General features: G+C 45.7%; 1 pseudogene; it reads left to right on the top strand.

Annotated features, from left to right (window-relative positions):
• The first annotated feature begins 5,407 nt into the window (after positions 1-5,407).
• LOC139369505 (SH3 and cysteine-rich domain-containing protein 3-like) lies at positions 5,408-14,349 on the top strand (annotated as a pseudogene).
• The last annotated feature ends 2,600 nt before the right edge of the window (positions 14,350-16,949 follow it).

The following is a 16,949-nucleotide window of genomic DNA, read 5'->3' as shown; positions in this document are numbered from 1 at the left end:
ATTTACTGTGGGCATGGTGTTATTTACTGTAGGCATGGTGTTATTTACTGTAGACATGGTGTACTGTAGACATGGTGTTATTTACTGTAGACATGGTGTTATTTACTGTAGGCATGGTGTTATTTACTGTAGGCATGGTGTTATTTACTGTAGGCATGGTGTACTGTAGGCATGGTGTTATTTACTGTAGGCATGGTGTTATTTACTGTAGGCATGGTGTACTGTAGGCCTGGTGTTATTTACTGTAGACATGGTGTTATTTACTGTAGGCATGGTGTACTGTAGGCCTGGTGTTATTTACTGTAGACATGGTGTTATTAACTGTAGGCATGGTGTACTGTAGGCATGGTGTTATTTACTGTAGACATGGTGTTATTTACTGTAGGCATGGTGTTATTTACTGTAGGCATGGTGTTATTTACTGTAGGCATGGTGTTATTTACTGTAGACATGGTGTTATTTACTGTAGGCAGGGTGTTACTTACTGTAGGCATGGTGTTATTTACTGTAGGCATGGTGTTATTTACTGTAGGCATGGTGTTATTTACTGTAGGCATGGTGTTATTTACTGTAGGCATGGTGTTATTTACTGTAGGCATGGTGTACTGTAGGCATGGTGTTATTTACTGTAGGCATGGTGTACTGTAGGCCTGGTGTTATTTACTGTAGACATGGTGTTATTAACTGTAGGCATGGTGTACTGTAGGCATGGTGTTATTTACTGTAGACATGGTGTTATTTACTGTAGGCATGGTGTTATTTACTGTAGGCATGGTGTACTGTAGGCCTGGTGTTATTTACTGTAGACATGGTGTTATTTACTGTGGGCATGGTGTTATTTACTGTGGGCATGGTGTTATTTACTGTAGGCATGGTGTTATTTACTGTAGACATGGTGTACTGTAGACATGGTGTTATTTACTGTAGACATGGTGTTATTTACTGTAGGCATGGTGTTATTTACTGTAGGCATGGTGTTATTTACTGTAGGCATGGTGTACTGTAGGCATGGTGTTATTTACTGTAGGCATGGTGTTATTTACTGTAGGCATGGTGTACTGTAGGCCTGGTGTTATTTACTGTAGACATGGTGTTATTAACTGTAGGCATGGTGTACTGTAGGCATGGTGTTATTTACTGTAGACATGGTGTTATTTACTGTAGGCATGGTGTACTGTAGGCCTGGTGTTATTTACTGTAGACATGGTGTTATTAACTGTAGGCATGGTGTACTGTAGGCATGGTGTTATTTACTGTAGACATGGTGTTATTTACTGTAGGCATGGTGTTATTTACTGTATGTATGGTGTTATTTACTGTAGACATGGTGTACTGTAGACATGGTGTTATGTACTGTAGACATGGTGTTATTTACTGTAGGCATGGTGTTATTTACTGTAGACATGGTGTTATTTACTGTAGACATGGTGGTGGCAGCATCATGCTGTGGGGATGTTTTTCAGCGACAGGGACTGGGAGACAAGTCAGGATCGAGGCAAAGATGGTTGGAGCAAAGTATAGAGAGATCCTTGATGAAAACCTGCTTCAGAGCGTTAAGGACCTCAGACTGGGGCGAAGGTTCACCTTCCAACTGGACAACGGCTGTAAGCACACAGCCAAGACAACGCAGGAGTGGCTTCTGGATAAGTCTTTGAATATCCTTGAGTGGCCCAGCAAGATCCCGGACTTGAACCCGATCTCACGTCTCTGGAGAGAACTGAAAATAGCTGTGCAGCGACGCTCCCCATCCAACCTGACAAATCTTGAGAGGATCTGCAGGGAAGAATGAAAGAAACTCCTCAAATACAGGTGTGCCAAGCTTGTAGCATCATACCCAAGAAGACTCATGGCTGTAATCGCTGCCAAAGGTGCTTCAATAAAGTTCTAGGTAAAGGGTCTGAATACTTATGTGATATTTCAGTTTACTTGTAATAAATTTACAAAAATTTATAAATGTATTTTTGCTTTGTCCTTCTGGGGTATTGTATGTAGATTAAGGAGGGGAAAAACAATTTAATAAATTTTAGAACAAGGTTGGAAAATGTGGAAAAAGTAAAGTCGTCTGAATATGTTCCGAAGGCATCTATATAGCTACTTTGCACTTTAGTTCATGTCACAGAAAACGACCAGATGGCTACATGTACTAAGAAATGACATGTTAACATGGTGAATAAATATAAATGCATTACTGTAGCTGTTTGTTTGTTTTTGTGGCACATTTGTAAAAAATGTTTTGAAAATACCTGATCAAATAAACCTTTATTTGTCTAATGCCTTACTGTGAAATGCCTTACTGTGAAATGCCTTACTGTGAAATGCCTTACTGTGAAATGCCTTACTGTGAAATGGCTTACTGTGAAATGCCTTACTGTGAAATGCTTACTTACAAGCCCTCATTAACCAACAGTACAATTCAAGAAGAGTTAAGAAAACCTGCTAAGTCTACCCCTTCCTTTTTCGAACATTCTGTTAAAAATCGCGCAACTTTTCAGCGTCCTGCTACTCATGCCAGGAATATAGTATATGCATATGATTAGTATGTGTGGATAGAAAACACTCTGAAGTTTCTAAAACTGGTTAAATCACGGCTGTGACTATAACAGATCGTGTGTTTCATCGAAAAACGCAAGAAAAACTGCTCTCTGAAAGCTAAAAATAATTTCCATGCGTCACTTTCATGGGTTGTTAAAAGGGCACAAAATTAATTATGGATCTGTATGCAATTCCTACAGATTCCACACGATGTCGCCATTGTCGTCATTTTCCAGGGACTTTTTTCTTGGTAAATCCAACTAACTGGATTAAATTTCTTCCGGTCTCCACCAGGATGTTTTGAATGTACACATTGGCAGCCATTGATTTGAAGACGAGGAGCTATTGAATATACATCGCCCTGTAATCATTTTGATAGATTATAAACGTTTACTAATACCTAAAGTTGGATTACAAAAGTATTTCGAAGTGTTTTGTGAAAGTTTATCGTCGACTTTTTTAATTTTAAAAAATGACGCAGCGTTTAAAAACGATGTTTTTTTCTGAATGACACAGCTTCCATAGAAAGCTATTTTGGGTATATATGGACCGATTTAAACGAAAAAAAGACCCAATAGTGATGTTTATGGGGCATATAGGAGTGCCAAGAAAGAAGCTCGTCAAAGGTAATGAATGTTTTATATTTTATTTCTGTGTTTTGTGTAGCGCCGGATAAGCTAAATCTTTGTTTACGTCGCATTCAGGCATTTTGAGGTGTTGCATGCTATCAGATAATAGCTTCTCATGCTTTCGCCGAAAAGCATTTTAAAAATCTGACTTGTTGGCTAGGTTCACAACGAGTGTAGCTTTATTTCAATACCCTGCATGTGCATTTTGATGAACGTTTGAGTTTTAACGAGTACATTTAGCATTTAGCGTAGCGCATTTGCATTTCCAGGTGTCTACTTGAGACATCTGCGTCTCAAGTAGGAGCAAGAAGTTTTAAGAAAATATTTAAATCAAATCAAATCAAATCAAATTTGTATTTGTCACATACACATGGTTAGCAGATGTTAATGCGAGTGTAGCGAAATGCTTGTGCTTCTAGTTCCGACAATGCAGTAATAACAAGTAATCTAACTAACAATTCCAAAACTACTGTCTTGTACACAGTGTAAGGGGATAAAGAATATGTACATAAGGATATATGAATGAGTGATGGTACAGAGCAGCATAGGCAAGATACAGTAGATGGTATCGGGTACAGTATGTACAAATGAGATGAGTATGTAAACAAAGTGGCATAGTATAGTATAAAGTGGCTAGTGATACATGTATTACATAAGGATACCGTCGATGATATAGAGTACAGTATATACGTATGCGTATGAGATGAATAATGTAGGGTAAGTAACATTTATATAAGGTAGCATTGTTTAAAGTGGCTAGTGATATATTTACATCATTTCCCATCAATTCCCATTATTAAAGTGGCTGGAGTTGAGTCAGTGTCAGTGTGTTGGCAGCAGCCACTCAGTGTTAGTGGTGGCTGTTTAACAGTCTGATGGCCTTGAGATAGAAGCTGTTTTTCAGTCTCTCGGTCCCAGCTTTGATGCACCTGTACTGACCTCGCCTTCTGGATGATAGCGGGGTGAACAGGCAGTGGCTCGGGTGGTTGATGTCCTTGATGATCTTTATGGCCTTCCTGTGACATCGGGTGGTGTAGGTGTCCTGGAGGGCAGGTAGTTTGCCCCCGGTGATGCGTTGTGCAGACCTCACTACCCTCTGGAGAGCCTTACGGTTGAGGGCGGTGCAGTTGCCATACCAGGCGGTGATACAGCCCGCCAGGATGCTCTCGATTGTGCATCTGTAGAAGTTTGTGAGTGCTTTTGGTGACAAGCCGAATTTCTTCAGCCTCCTGAGGTTGAAGAGGCGCTGCTGCGCCTTCTTCACGATGCTGTCTGTGTGAGTGGACCAATTCAGTTTGTCTGTGATGTGTATGCCGAGGAACTTAAAACTTGCTACCCTCTCCACTACTGTTCCATCGATGTGGATAGGGGGGTGTTCCCTCTGCTGTTTCCTGAAGTCCACAATCATCTCCTTAGTTTTGTTGACGTTGAGTGTGAGGTTGTTTTCCTGACACCACACTCCGAGGGCCCTCACCTCCTCCCTGTAGGCCGTCTCATCGTTGTTGGTAATCAAGCCTACCACTGTTGTGTCGTCCGCAAACTTGATGATTGAGTTGGAGGCGTGCGTGGCCACGCAGTCGTGGGTGAACAGGGAGTACAGGAGAGGGCTCAGAACGCAACCTTGTGGGGCCCCAGTGTTGAGGATCAGCGGGGAGGAGATGTTGTTGCCTACCCTCACCACCTGGGGGCGGCCCGTCAGGAAGTCCAGTACCCAGTTGCACAGGGCGGGGTCGAGACCCAGGGTCTCGAGCTTGATGACGAGCTTGGAGGGTACTATGGTGTTGAATGCCGAGCTGTAGTCGATGAACAGCATTCTCACATAGGTATTCCTCTTGTCCAGATGGGTTAGGGCAGTGTGCAGTGTGGTTGAGATTGCATCGTCTGTGGACCTATTTGGGCGGTAAGCAAATTGGAGTGGGTCAAATAAACTAAAGTAAAAAATGATAATAAAAAGTGACACAATGACAATAACTAGAGTATATACAGGGGGACCTTTACTGAGCCAGCAGTGTACAAAAGGGAGGGGGGGGGGTCAATGTTAATAGTCCGGGTGGCCATTTGATTAATTGTTCAGCAGTCATATGGCTTGGGGGTAGAAGCTGTTGAGGAGCCTTTTGATCCTAGACTTGGCGTTCAGGCACCGCTTGCCGTGCAGTAGCAGAGAAAACAGTCTATAAGACTGTAAAGAAAGAGGAATGGGGATTTTATTGGCTTTCCTCTGACACCGCCTATTATATAGGTCCTGGATGGCAGGGAACTTGGCCCCAGTGATTGTTACGCACACCTCTGTGAAGAGGGAACGCAACACCCTGCTACAACTCAACTCCCTGTGGAGTGAAAGAGGTATGGACTGTAGGTGCGAGTAAGGATGACAAAGGCAGAGAGAGTGGTACCGTTTACAAGGAATTTATTCCGTCACACAGTAATATGGGGAAAAGGGGCTGAAGGAACCAAAGCTAAGAAAGTAAATGTCAAAGCCCCCTCTCCTACCTTACCTTACCTACCTACTACTTACCTAACTAGCACCACCTGGTGCCCTAACCAAAATACAGGGGGTGGTCCGCCCAGGTCTACCTAGTGTGCCTAGACAGTGAATATACTACGGGTATATGTATGCCCGCAGGCCTCTTGCCTAAGCACTCCCTAGGTACTGGGCCGTACCCTCTGTAGTGCCTTGCAGTCAGATGCCGAGCAGTTGCCATACCAGGCGGGATGCCGAGCAGTTGCCATACCAGGCGGTGATATAACTTGTTAGGATGCTCTTGATGTATTCACAACAAGAGAAGCAGCAACAGTTTAGCAGCCTCCTTCTTTGTCTCTACAGCATCCTACTGCTCCCTCTGCCCTTCCATAGACACCAAGACCCGACTACCATACAGCCCTCTGCCCTTCCATAGACACCAAGACCCGACTACCATACAGCCCTCTGCCCTTCCATAGACACCAAGACCTGACTACCATACAGCCCTCTGCCCTTCCATAGACACCAAGACCTGACTACCATACAGCACAATGGAAAGGGATACCTAGTCAGTTGTCCAACTGAATGTATTCAACTGAATGTGTCTTCTGCATTTAACCCAATCCTTCTGAATCAGAGAGGTGAAGGGGGCTGCCATAATTGACATCAAGGAATTTTGGTGGGCTGCCCGCGAAACAGTGGGTTAACTGCCTTGTTCAGGGGAACAGTGGGTTAACTGCCTTGCTCAGGGGAACAGTGGGTTAACTGCCTTGCTCTGGGGAACAGTGGGTTAACTGCCTTGCTCAGGGGAACAGTGGGTTAACTGCCTTGCTCAGGGGAACAGTGGGTTAACTGCCTTGCTCAGGGGAACAGTGGGTTAACTGCCTTACTCAGGGGAACAGTGGGTTAACTGCCTTGCTCAGGGGAACAGTGGGTTAACTGCCTTGCTCAGGGGAACAGTGGGTTAACTGCCTTGCTCAGGGGAACAGTGGGTTAACTGCCTTGCTCAGGGGAACAGTGGGTTGACTGCCTTACTCAGGGGAACAGTGGGTTAACTGCCTTACTCAGGGGAACAGTGGGTTAACTGCCTTGCTCAGGGGAACAGTGGGTTAACTGCCTTACTCAGGGGAACAGTGGGTTAACTGCCTTACTTAGGGGAACAGTGGGTTAACTGCCTTGCTCAGGGGAACAGTGGGTTAACTGCCTTACTCAGGGGAACAGTGGGTTAACTGCCTTGCTCAGGGGAACAGTGGGTTAACTGCCTTGCTCAGGGGAACAGTGGGTTAACTGCCTTGTTCAGGGGAACAGTGGGTTAACTGCCTTGCTCAGGGGCAGAACGACAGATGTTTACCTTGTCAGGTCTATAGCTACTTGTGACATGTAAGAGATTCTTCAACAGATTTATTTTTATATCCAGAGATATTTTAACTTGTCCCATAGTTGCCACTTACTTATTGTCCTAATGAACAATATATTTCAGAAAATATTTAGTCTTTTTTACATGTATTGCTCTGTCCTATGGTTCAGATTGGACGATAAGGACTCTCTGGCTATCCATAACAACCCTCCAGCTCCTGAGAATTTAGCCAAAGAGGAGGAGATTACGGTCAGAGGATCTGCGTCCCAGATGAAACAGTATCCCCTATATAGTGCACAACTAAGGATCAATTCAATCATGCCTCATAATTCAGTCATGTGTTTTGCTAATCAAATTGTTGTTCTCCTCCTCCTCCTCCTCTTCCTTGTTCTCCTCCTCCTTCTGTCTCTCCCCCTCCTCCTCCTCCTCTTCCTTGTTCTCCTCCTCCACCTCCTCTTCCTTGTCCTCCTCCTCCTTCTGTCTCTCCTCCTCCACCTCCTCCTTCGGTCTCTCCTCCTCCTCTTCCCTGTTCTTCTCCTCCACCTCCTGTTCCTTGTCCTCCTCCTCCTCTTTCTGTCTCTCCTCCTCCTCCTCCTCCTCCACCTCCTCTTCCTTGTCCCCTCCTCCTTCTGTCTCTCCTCCACCTCCTCCTCCTCACCCTTGTCCTCCTCCTCCTTCTGTCTCTCCTCCTCCTCCTCCTCTGCCTTGTTCTCTTCCTCCACCTCCTCTTCCATGTTCTTCTCCTCCTCCTTCTCTCTCCTCCTCCACCTCCTCTTCCATGTTCTTCTCCTCCTTGTCTCTCCTCCTCCTCCTCTTCTTTGTCCTCCCCTTGTCCTCCTTCTCCTCTTCTTGTTGTCCTCCCCCACCTCCTCTTCTTTGTCCTCCTTCTCCTCTTCCTTGTTGTACTCCTCCACCTCCTCTTCCTTATTCTTTTTTCCGGCGGGGCTACAGCTCTCCTCTATAGAGCAGTCAACAGAACACCACAGTCAGTCAACAGAACACCGCAGTCAGTCAACAGAACACCACAGTCAGTCAACAGAACACCACAGTCAGTCAACAGAACACCACAGTCAGTCAACAGAACACCACAGTCAGTCAACAGAACACCACAGTCAGTCAACTGCTGCCCTTTTGTAGGTACCCAGCTCTCTCTGTGCTCTCACACATTCTCTCCACACCATCCATTCAACCCATATGAGTCAAGAACTAATCGATAAGCACCTTCATGCAGAGAAAGTGTAGCTCAATTTCCATTGTCTATATAATGCGGCGAAAGCTATGCATTTTATTTTTATTGCATCTAGAATTGAGAAATTGAGAAATAGCAGTGTATTTTTTTACATCGATTTCAGTGTTTTTTTCCTGCTGTTGTTCTGTCTGTTCTGTCTCCTGCTCAGTCCAACCACAGTGACCCCGGTTATTGAGACACTGCGCGTTGGTGTGTTAACGGCCAACAGGGAGGCAAGAATGGATCAGAGGATAAGAAGAACGTGAGTGGGGGGATGTTAAGAGTGTGAGAGTGTTCACATGATGGCCCGTTCCTGGTGTCTCGTTAGCCTGAAATCCAGAACCTGGTTTGCTAGTATCACACTCCTTGTACTCTGTGTCATTCCAAATAGTATGACAAGAAGTGGCCAGGAGTGTCATGGTAACTCAAACAGACTGGTACCCAGGTTAGTGTCATGGTAACCCAGGTTAGTGTCTCAAGTCTAGAGCAGTCGCTGATTGTAAGGAAAGGATCAAACCCAGATGATGTTGGACGCTATCCCAGCTCTAATCTGTATTTCTCTCCCTCTAGATGATGATGATGATGGAGGAAGAGGACTCCCGACAACCCAACAAGCAAGAGGAAGGGGGAGGAGAGGGTGGTGAGTCAAACAGATGAGTCTTTTCTAACTCCATACAGAGTTCCATCTCTGTTCACACACACTCCACGCTGCCTCAGAGGCACAGCTGGCATACCTCAGCATGCTAACAGGGGATATACAGGTGGCATACCTCAGCATGCTAACAGGGGATATACAGCTGGCATACCTCATCATGCTAACAAGGGATTTACAGCTGGCATACCTCAGCATGCTAACAGGGGATATACAGCTGGCATACCTCAGCATGGTAACAAGGGATTTACAGCTGGCATACCTCAGCATGCTAACAGGGGATATACAGCTGGCATACCTCAGCATGCTAACAAGGGATTTACAGCTGGCATACCTCAGCATGCTAACAGGGGATTTACAGCTGGCATACCTCAGCATGCTAACAGGGGATTTACAGCTGGCATACCTCAGCATGGTAACAGGGGATAAACAGGTGGCATACCTCAGCATGCTAACAGGGGATATACAGCTGGCATACCTCAGCATGCTAACAGGGGATAAACAGGTGGCATACCTCAGCATGCTAACAGGGGATATACAGCTGGCATACCTCAGCATGGTAACAGGGGATATACAGCTGGCATACCTCAGCATGGTAACAGGGGATAAACAGGTGCCACTGCTGAGCTCTTGTTTGTTCACTCTGGGAGGGAACAGTGCTTGTATTACTCAACATGGGGTGGTTACAGAACGGTGAGACTGGCAATGTTTGTGAGATGTTTCACAAAGCAAACCCAGAGGGAGACAAGAAAGGAGACAAAGCTGCTGCAGATGACAAGGTAAGAGAGAAGATGATGATGATGACAATGATAGCGAATGACTCCCTGTTGTGTGTGAAGCCTCAGCCAGGGGAGAAGTAAGGTGTGTTCTCCCAGTCCCACTACTACCTGAATCTGTATCGCTTCAAGGCTGTGGGGAAAGATGACCTGGACCTACAGTAAAATCCTCACTGATTCATACTCATGATGCACTTCATGTTTATTGACTCCAACTCCATGTACTGGTTCTCTCTCTCCATGTGCATCTTGATATCTTTTGATATTGATCATTCTCTTGCTCTCTGTGCATCTCTGTCACTTAGTCTCTCTGTGCATCTCTGTCACTTAGTCTCTCTGTTTATCTCTGTCACTTAGTCTCTCTGTTTATCTCTGTCACTTAATCTCTCTGTTTATCTCTGTCACTTAGTCTCCCTGTGCATCTCTGTCACTTAGTCTCTCTGTTTATCTTTGTCACATAGTCTTTCTGTGCATCTCTGTCACTTAGTCTATCTATAAATGGTCTCTCTATGCATCTCTGTCACTTTGTCTCTGTCATTTAGTCTCTCTGTCACTTTAGTCTCTCTGCGTATCTCTGTAACTTAGTATATCTGTCACTTAGTCTCTCTATGCATCTCTGTCTCTTTAGTCTCTCTGTGCATATCTGTAACTTAGTCTCTCTGTTACTTAGTCTCTGTCACCTAGTCTCTCTGTCACCTAGTCTCTGTCACCTAGTATTTCTGTCACCTAGTCTCTGTCACTTAGTATCTCTGTCACTTTAGTCTCTGTGTATCTCTGTCACTTATTCTCTCTGTGCATCTCTGTCACTTAGTCTCTGTGCATCTCTATCACTTAGTCTCTCTGTGCCTCTCTGTCACTTAGTCTCTCTGTCACCTAGTCTTTCTGTCACCTAGTCTTTCTGTCACTTGCCTTTCTGTCACGTAGTATCTCTGTCACTTTAGTCTCTGTGCATCTCTGTCACTTTAGTCTCTCTGTGTATCTCTGTCACTTAGTCTCTTGGTTTATCTCTGTCACGTAGTCTCTCTGCGGATCTCTGTCACTTAGTTTCTGTCACTTAGTCTCTCTGTCACTTTAGTCTCTCTGTGCATCTGTCACTTGTCTCTCTGACACTTAGTCTTTCTGTCATTTAGTCTCTCTATCTCTGTCACTTAGACTCTCTGCCACTTAGTCTCTCTGTCTATTTCTGTCACTTCGTCTCTGTCACTAGTCTCTCTGTGATTTAGCCTCTCTGACAATTAGTATCTCTGTCACTTAGTCTCTCTGTGCATCTCTGTCACTATAGTCTCTTTGTGTACGTTGTGTGTTTGTGTTGTAGTGCAGGGGACCAGCTCACAGTGATATATGACTCCAATGAGGAGTGGTGGAGGGTGAGTGTCTGTTAAATTGAAATGGAACTGACCCCAACCTTGACTCAAACCTCACAGCGCACTGATAGGAAATCAGCATTCAGCATCAGTAAATGAATATGGAAAGCTCAGGGAATCCACTCCCAACCTGTGTATTGTGTTTCAGGGAAAGATAGGGTGGAGGTCTTGCTTCCTGCCAGCTAACTACAACATCAGGGTGCGTTCTGAGGAGAGGGTTCACAAGTTGACACGTTCCTTCGTAGGTAACAGAGAGATGGGACAGATCACCCTGAAGAAAGACCAGGTCGGTACACTATATTACAGCTGGATGTTTTGTTCTGCTCATTCATTTGTAATACTGATAATATTGCTGTAGTCTTGGATAAGGTCTCCTCATAGACCAGAGAATTGGAATTGAATTACCTTTTTTTGGGCACAATTCAATTAAAAAAAATGCAATGTCAAACATCTTACCTGAGAGATGAAACACTACTTGAATTAATACATGTTAAATACAAATCTATGTTCTGCTTGTTCAAGGTCAGCACACTTTGGCACAGCGCTACCAGACTGTATAGTATATGTATGAGTTGGTTGTGGTCATGTATTGTGTTATTATCTGAGTCTAACTGTACTTAAAGAACAACCAAGACCCTGACCCAACACACTGAGCAGGTAGTTACTAATCACAGTGCTCAGCCTGGTCCAGCCTGTTATAAATCAGAAGTGCTCAGCCTGGTCCAAGCTACTACTAATCACAGTGCTCAGCCTGGTCCAGGCTACTACTAATCACAGTGCTCAGCCTGGTCCAGTCTACTACTAATCACAGTGCTCAGCCTGGTCCAGGCTACTACTAATCACAGTGCTCAGCCTGGCCCAGGCTACTACTAATCACAGTGCTCAGCCTGGTCCAAGCTACTACTAATCACAGTGCTCAGCCTGGTCCAGGCTACAACTAATCACAGTGCTCAGCCTGGTCCAAGCTACTACTTATCACAGTGTTCAACCTGGTCCAGGCTACTACTAATCACAGTGCTCAGCCTGGTCCAGGCTGTTATTAATCACAGTGCTCAGCCTGTTCCAGGCTGTTATTAATCACAGTGCTCAGCCTGTTCCAGGCTACTACTAATCACAGTGCTCAGCCTGGTCCAGGCTACTACTAATCACAGTGCTCAGCCTGGTCCAGGCTACTACTAATCACAGTGCTCAGCCTGGTCCAGGCTACTACTAATCACAGTGCTCAGCCTGGTCCAGGCTACTACTAATCACAGTGCTCAGCCTGGTCCAGGCTACTACTAATCACAGTGCTCAGCCTGGTCCAGGCTACTATTAATCACAGTGCTCAGCCTGTTCCAGGCTGTTATTAATCAGAAGTGCTCAGCCTGGTCCAGGCTGTTATTAATCACAGTGCTCAGCCTGGTCCAGGCTACTACTAATCACAGTGCTCAGCCTGGTCCAGGCTACTATTAATCACAGTGCTCAGCCTGGTCCAGGCTGTTATTAATCACAGTGCTCAGCCTGGTCCAGGCTACTACTAATCACAGTGCTCAGCCTAGTCCAGGCTACTACTAATCACAGTGCTCAGCCTGGTCCAGGCTACTACTAATCACAGTGCTCAGCCTGGTCCAGGCTACTATTAATCACAGTGCTCAGCCTGGTCCAGGCTACTACTAATCACAGTGCTCAGGCTGGTCCAGTCTACTACTAATCACAGTGCTCAGCCTGGTCCAGCCTGTTATAAATCAGAAGTGCTCAGCCTGGTCCAGGCTACTACTAATCACAGTGCTCAGCCTGGTCCAGGCTACTATTAATCACTGTGCTCAGCCTGGTCCAGGCTACTACTAATCACAGTGCTCAGCCTGGTCCAGGCTGTTATTAATCACAGTGCTCAGCCTGTTCCAGGCTGTTGTTAATCACAGTGCTCAGCCTGTTCCAGGCTACTACTAATCACAGTGCTCAGCCTGGTCCAGGCTACTACTAATCACAGTGCTCAGCCTGGTCCAGGCTACTACTAATCACAGTGCTCAGCCTGGTCCAGGCTACTATTAATCACAGTGCTCAGCCTGTTCCAGGCTGTTATTAATCAGAAGTGCTCAGCCTGGTCCAGGCTGTTATTAATCACAGTGCTCAGCCTGGTCCAGGCTACTACTAATCACAGTGCTCAGCCTGGTCCAGGCTACTATTAATCACAGTGCTCAGCCTGGTCCAGGCTGTTATTAATCACAGTGCTCAGCCTGGTCCAGGCTACTACTAATCACAGTGCTCAGCCTAGTCCAGGCTACTACTAATCACAGTGCTCAGCCTGGTCCAGGCTACTACTAATCACAGTGCTCAGGCTGGTCCAGTCTACTACTAATCACAGTGCTCAGCCTGGTCCAGCCTGTTATAAATCAGAAGTGCTCAGCCTGGTCCAGGCTACTACTAATCACAGTGCTCAGCCTGGTCCAGGCTACTATTAATCACTGTGCTCAGCCTGGTCCAGGCTACTACTAATCACAGTGCTCAGCCTGGTCCAGCCTGTTATAAATCAGAAGTGCTCAGCCTGGTCCAGGCTACTACTAATCACAGTGCTCAGCCTGGCCCAGGCTACTACTAATCACAGTGCTCAGCCTGGTCGAAGCTACTACTAATCACAGTGCTCAGCCTGGTCGAAGCTACTACTAATCACAGTGCTCAGCCTGGTCCAGGCTACTATTAATCACAGTGCTCAGCCTGGCCCAGGCTACTACTAATCACAGTGCTCAGCCTAGTCCAGGCTACTACTAATCACAGTGCTCAGCCTGGTCCAGGCTACTACTAATCACAGTGCTCAGCCTGGTCCAGGCTACTATTAATCACAGTGCTCAGCCTGGTCCAGGCTACAACTAATCACAGTGCTCAGCCTGGTCCAGGCTACAACTAATCACAGTGCTCAGCCTGGTCCAGCCTACTACTAATCACAGTGCTCAGCCTGGTCCAGGCTACCACTACTTCTTAAATATGACATTTTTCAGGAACATTGATTTGGTGTGTGCATGAGGTTACAGACAATAGACACATGCTGAATCTATACTCCTGAATTATATATGGAAGAAATAGATGTGGATTTCTATAGTTTCTGTAGAGTCGGGGGCCCTTATTCACGAAGTGTCAGAAGTAGCGCTGATCTAGGATCAGTTATCCCTTTCGAATCCTAATGAATGGTATTTTATGGACGGGGGGGGGGGGGGGACTTGATCCTAGATCAGCACTCGTCCTCTGAGATACAGTATGCCTGTCTGTACCCCCAGATCGTTGTGAAGGAAGGAAAGGAGGTGAATGGCTATCTGAAAGTCAGCGATGGACAGAAGCTGGGGTTCTTCCCTGCCAATCTTCTCCGGGACATCTGAGGCCCTGGCCATTTTTTATATGAGGATGAAATTAAAACTGTAGACTAGAGCACAGTTTGAGAATTTTAAATCGCCCCCCCCCCCCCCCCCCCAAATACTGTAGCTTTATCTCACTGCTCACTGTGAGGCAGTGCAATAACATACTTTTAACAGGGTTTTTATGAAATGGGGGATTTCTTATTCTTTCTGACATTTTTCCCATTATTCACGAGGGTCCTTCCATGAAACGAGTGTCTTCAGCCTCCCTTTGATATTTTGAGTAAAAATTGTGCACCAATATTTCATTTTGAAAGTCTGTTATATTGAATGAAGTGCCCTTTTAGTTTAGACCACATGGAGAATTCAATGAATCCCTCCGTCAACCCTCTCAATACATCTAAATGCAGCATTTTAACGTGCCCCTCCGTCAACCCTCTCAATACATCTAAATGCAGTCAACCCACTTAATTCCACCAATTCTCCCAGGTTTCACCACCTTTGTAAAGCTCTAGTTATTTTGCTGCTTCATTTTCTGAAGATGATTATTTATGAATTGTGATTTAGTGATTCATTAACGTCTGCCCCTCATTTTAAAGTCCTGTTATGTGAACTGACACCTAAAAGCAGGTGACCTGGTTCTACTCCTTTTTTTCCCGTTTTGTGGTGGGAAAGTGAGCGGGTCGAGCAGGCTAGAAATGTTTAGGCCCCATATATAATCTACAGTGTATGGCTCTGGTTAGGCCCATATGTAATCTACAGTGTATGGCTCTGGTTAGGCCCCATATGTAATCTACAGTGTATGGCTCTGGTTAGGCCCCATATGTAATCTACAGTGTATGGCTCTGGTTAGGCCCCATATGTAATCTACAGTGTATGGCTCTGGTTAGGCCCCATATGTAATCTACAGTGTATGGCTCTGGTTAGGCCCCATATGTAATCTACAGTGTATGGCTCTGGTTAGGCCCCATATGTAATCTACAGTGTATGGCTCTGGTTAGGCCCCATATGTAATCTACAGTGTATGGCTCTGGTTAGGCCCCATATGTAATGTACAGTGTATGGCTCTGGTTAGGCCCCATATGTAATCTACAGTGTATGGCTCTGGTTAGGCCCCATATGTAATCTACAGTGTATGGCTCTGGTTAGGCCCCATATGTAATCTACAGTGTATGGCTCTGGTTAGGCCCCATATGTAATCTACAGTGTGTGGCTCTGGTTAGGCCCCATATGTAATGTACAGTGTATGGCTCTGGTTAGGCCCCACATATAATGTACAGTGTATGGCTCTGGTTAGGCCCTATATATAATGTACAGTGTATGGCTCTGGTTAGGCCCCATATGTAATCTACAGTGTATGGCTCTGGTTAGGCCCCATATATAATGTACAGTGTATGGCTCTGGTTAGGCCCCATATGTAATCTACAGTGTATGGCTCTGGTTAGGCCCCATATATAATGTACAGTGTATGGCTCTGGTTAGGCCCCATATATTATCTACAGTGTATGGCTCTGGTTAGGCCCCATATGTAATCTACAGTGTATGGCTCTGGTTAGGCCATATGTAATCTACAGTGTATGGCTCTGGTTAGGCCCCATATGTAATTTACAGTGTATGGCTCTGGTTAGGCCCCATATGTAATCTACAGTGTATGGCTCTGGTTAGGCCCCATATATAATCTACAGTGTATGGCTCTGGTTAGGCCCCATATATAATCTACAGTGTATGGCTCTGGTTAGGCCCCATATATAATGTACAGTGTATGGCTCTGGTTAGGCCCCATATATAATCTACAGTGTATGGCTCTGGTTAGGCACCATATATAATGTACAGTGTATGGCTCTGGTTAGGCCCCATATATAATGTATATGGCAACGTTCTCTACCTCTCTTTCTCATCTCTCTATGTCTATCACTCTTTAAAGTTCTCTCACTCATGTCTCTCTTTCTCTCATATGTCTCTCTTTCTCTCATATGTCTCTCTTTCTCTCATATGTCTCTCTCTCTCTCTCTCTCTCTCTCTCTCTCTCTCTCTCTCTCTCTCTCTCTGGTAGCTAGGCTTGAGCAGTCTTCTGATTGGACTACACAGGAACCCTTCAGACACGGGTCACTTCCCCTTAGAAACAGCCATGGTTGCCCTTTACAGAGACTGCAGAATGGGGAGAGACATGACATCAGATCTGCCATGTCATCTCTGACCTCTAACCCCTGTCAAGCGTTTCAGACAGACAGGAGGCAAGCAGCAGGCAGAGAGACAGGGAGGAGAGACAGATAGGAGCTTGGCAGTGAGACAGGGAGGAGAGACAGACAGGAGCTTGGCAGCAGGCAGAGAGACAGGGTGGAGAGACAGACAGGAGCATGGCCCCAGGCAGAGAGACAGGGAGGAGAGACAGACAGGAGCATGGCAACAGGCAGAGAGACAGGGAGGAGAGACAGACAGGAGCATGGCAGCAGGCAAAGAGACAGGGAGGAGAGACAGACAGGAGCATGGCAACAGGCAGAGACACAGGGAGGAGAGACAGATAGGAGCTTGGCAGTGAGACAGGGAGGAGAGACAGACAGGAGCTTGGCAGCAGGCAGAGAGACAGGGAGGAGAGACAGACAGGAGCATGGCCCCAGGCAGAG

The sequence above is a fragment of the Oncorhynchus clarkii genome, chromosome 17 (genome assembly GCF_045791955.1).
Source record: "Oncorhynchus clarkii lewisi isolate Uvic-CL-2024 chromosome 17, UVic_Ocla_1.0, whole genome shotgun sequence".
Lineage (NCBI taxonomy): Eukaryota > Metazoa > Chordata > Actinopteri > Salmoniformes > Salmonidae > Oncorhynchus > Oncorhynchus clarkii.
This window is presented reverse-complemented; position numbering and strand designations above follow the sequence as displayed.